Genomic DNA, 4173 nt, shown 5'->3' with positions numbered 1-4173 from the left:
GTTTTAAGAATGAGAGGCGGTGGATAGGGTTGTAAAAATGCTTCGAAATGAGTCACTTGGCTGATAAAACAAACACATGCGTGTGCCCTATAACTAAAGGAAATGTATTCATCCTTTCTCAATATTTAAAAGTGTATATATATATATATATATATATATATATATATATATTTGCGTTTTATCTTTTCCACTTGGTATTCCTTTAGAAATATTAAGGTAAAATTTCTTTACCTTAAAATGTGTCATATCAATTGTCTTATTTCAGTAGAAATGATTCATCTCTGTGAGTTATCTTGTTATAGGTGCAAAATTTTGTTAACTTTGGCCAAAAAAATTAAATTGGATGGAATTTTCTATCCTTGTTAATTAGTTTTAGTAAACTATAACTTTTTATATATTAATATAAAATGAAGAAAAATATAAATTTATAAAATGAAGAAAAAATTTAATGATTCTAGTAGATCAAGAATTTGATCAATGAACAAAAATATAAATTTCTAGTAGATCAAGAGTATATGAAGAGATATACATAAGCAATATAATTATTGATTAGTCAAACATGTTTCTTCCTCCAAATAAATTTAAATGATGTTTTGCATACTAATGTAAAATATTATTTTCTAATTATATTATAGTCATTTTTATAAGTTATAAGAAAATTTGGTTGAAAATTTTAGTATTAAATTATAAAATTAGGGTAAATTCCACTTTACCCCTTGTACTTTGGCTCAATATCACTTTATCCCCTTCTACTCTCGATTGCATCGATCTGCCCCCATGGACTTGAAAATTTATCTTAATGTCGCCATCGCCATTAGTTTTCAGATCTTTGACCTTAACCCCATTTGATCTAAGTATGAATGTAGCACCCTCAACGGTTTAAAAGAAATTTAAGAAAACACAGACTTTATTAAAATCTTTTGGAACAAATTTGAACTTTGAGAAAAACCACTTTAAAATTTTAGAACCATTTCCCTTTACTTCAAATCTAACCCACAATCGGAAAATAAGATTTTTCATAGAGAGTGTACCATAACATGAAAGGGATTTTGAAAGAAATCTCGAGGTGGCGGAATAATCCACATAAAACATTACCGGGGTTTAGAAAACACTTGTAAGACAGCGGAAGAAAATAAACTTTATTTTAGATACCCCCGTTTAATAGACCGGGTTCCAATCAGAGTACAAAATAAAATTTTACTATGTGATTAGTTTTTGATAAAACGTTGCGTAGAAAATACGAGTAAAATGATCTAGGCACCAAAGCTCGTGATTCCTCGAACTCCTCTCCGCCGGCCTCCTACATAGCTTGGAGAACCTGAAAAGATAATTTGCATAAAAGCATGAGCCCAAACACTGGCTCAGTAAGGACAATAGTCTTAGTCTGACGAACTCACGCCTCTCTCATCGCATCTCTCACGACCTATGGGAGTCCTAAAGTATTCGTCTATGTTCTTTTCCGTCTATGTTATTTTACGTCATAATTATATTATGCTATATTATTTCGTATGCAAGTATGCACTTGTTGGGATCCCTAACGTAAGCATCGGCAATAGACGTTTATATGCTGAGCCCGGTCATTCGGTGGGAGCTAACCACCCTGTTGTTCTATAGTAACTGTTGTTGGGATACCGGCCCCCCGTATCCCGTGTCTATTCAACCGTAGCAACGTTACAACTTTGACTTTTCTATAGTAGACCATGCAATACCAATTAATGACTCGATGAATGCACGAAAGTCCAAGATCTTAATAGCAACACGATAATAATTCTAATTATATCATTCACGTAATTCGAAGGAATTAAATCACATAATTCGGAAGTAATTTCCGAGACTATAGCAAGCACATAGAGATCAAACATTAGTAATAAAGACACATATACTTTTACACGTATATACACATAGGCACTTATACGTCTTTATATACATATACGTATATACTCTAATTTATAACTATGGGTTATAAGTTTCCTCAACCCGAAGGGAGTACGCCTATAACATCATAGGTCTAAATTATCGATATACATATAAATATACTTATACATATACATACTTATACCTCATAAGAGTAAACACATAATTCAAATACCGATAATGAAATTCAAAGAATCATCGGAAATCAAATTCATTATAAGTACTAGCACATAGTAACTTCGAAGAACAACCTATTGTTCTAATCATAGAGTAGTATAAGAATATTTATTAGATGTAGCTCAATACCCATGGAACACTTCATCTATTTTCAATTATTATGTTAATTTGTGCCTCAAGAGTTCAAACCATGCTCACAAAGGACCCTTTAATTCAAGTAATTTACCTTTTAGGAAAATCGGACAGTTTTGACACTTTTAACTTTAAAAATACATTTCTCTTAGACCATAACTTCAAAAATTCTGAAACCTTGACACAATACTCCTGCATGAGTCTAAAAGACTCCTTTAAAACAGTTTTCCAAAATAACCAGTAGCCTAAGAGAAATAAGTAAAACAGTACAGTAGTATGGTCACACTTTCCGAAACAGAACCAACCACTTTAAAAATACCCAATAAATCACCCTTTTGTTAAAACAATGTAAGACTTTGCAGAAAACTGGTTTTATAAGTGATAAATACATTCCAAGTGGAATCAAGGAAATCAAACTAAGAAAACATCGATTTTAAAAGCAAATCCTCAGCTGACTCAAAAACTGTGCAGGTTTAGTAAATAATTCATATCTTAATCATCTGAAATCCGATTGATGATTAAAATATATCAATTTAAAGAAGACAGAAAGATCTAGTTACCCATGAAATTTCGTGGTTTTATGAAAACAGGGCATCCGTGAAACATGCAGTAAACTCCGAGGCTGAGAACCTGAAAATTCATTAGTGATCTATATCTACATCTTTGATCAAAACAGATCTGGCAGTTTAGGCACTATAACTTCAGAAATTCATATCTCCTAAACCGTAGATCCAAACCTGATGAAATTTGGAAAACATGTTCATATCTAAGTCTAGTTTATAGGATTAAAACAGTTTATGAAGAAACTTATCTATGTAAGAGATATAATCAATTTAGTGTAGTAACATAAGCAGAAATTCAGAACAGATCCGCTAACTTTAAAAATACAAATTAATTCATACCTTTACTTAAACACTACCAAATTTTGTGGAGAGTCAGTTTCATAAGTTTATAATCATATTCAAGTGGAATCAACTAAATAAGATTAGTATAAAACTCTATTTAACACATAACTCGTGGGTGACTCCGAAACTGTGCAGATTCAGAAAACGATTCATAACTCACTCAATACAAATCCGATTTATGCACAATTTATATCCACATGAAGCTAACCGAAAGATCTAGACTGCCACCAAATTTTATAATTTTATCTTAGGGATTACCCGATGAGACATGCAATACAATCAGAAGCTACGAAACTGAAATTCAAGTAGTGTTCCTCAAGAACTTTATCTTCTAAAGCCCAAAATTAAACCACAAACATATAATTCATTAAAACCCATATAATTTATATTAATTAGGTTATTATTTCAGTAAAGACCAAGGTCCTTACCCAAGAGCAAGAAATCGAAGATGAAGGTGTAAGAGAACCAAAGCTTTTTGGTGAATTTTCGGGGGTTTGGCTTGGATGTTCTTGGATGGATTTGGGGCTGAGGTTTGAAGGATGTGAAGGGGTTGTTTCTTGAAGATTTTTAGCAGAAATGAAGAAGAGGGAGCTTCTCTTTTCGAGAGGGATTGAAGAGAGAAGAGGAAGGGGCTTGATGGGAGCTTCTTGAAGTGGAAGAAGAGAATTCTTCTTGGGGGCTTTTGATCGATGAAGAATGAAAGAGGAGAGAGCCTTTTTGGCTGATGTTTGGTGTGAAGAAAATGTGAAGAGGAGGGGTTTATTTATAGGGGAGATGAGGCCCTTATTTGCAATATAAAAGACATTGGGGTTTTATTAGCAATTTGGGAGAGAAATACCTTGGGGGCTCCTTAGCAATATAGAAGAGAAGAGGGGAGTCTTTAGTAATTAATACACTTAGGGAATAATTCACACACACAAAACATACGGTCACATAACTATTAATTATTAGCATTAACCCATATAATTCACATAAATTCAATATGAGGCCAAATAGAAATTAGTTATCATGTCACAACTTATTAAATCTCATATTATCCTAATGG

At 32.5% G+C, this 4173-nt stretch overlaps 1 long non-coding RNA gene across 1 annotated transcript; it reads right to left on the bottom strand.

The window, feature by feature from the left end:
* Positions 1-1125: 1125 nt before the first annotated feature.
* Positions 1126-3863, bottom strand: LOC105976306 (uncharacterized). The gene is made up of 2 exons (XR_001174437.2): positions 3557-3863; positions 1126-1318 (listed from the first exon to the last, which is right to left on the bottom strand). It is a non-coding gene; the product is annotated as an uncharacterized LOC105976306 (long non-coding RNA).
* Between the last annotated feature and the right edge of the window lie 310 nt (positions 3864-4173).

This window comes from Erythranthe guttata, chromosome 5, assembly GCF_056151865.1.
Source record: "Erythranthe guttata isolate IM_541 chromosome 5, IM_541, whole genome shotgun sequence".
Classification (NCBI taxonomy): domain Eukaryota; kingdom Viridiplantae; phylum Streptophyta; class Magnoliopsida; order Lamiales; family Phrymaceae; genus Erythranthe; species Erythranthe guttata.
This window is presented reverse-complemented; position numbering and strand designations above follow the sequence as displayed.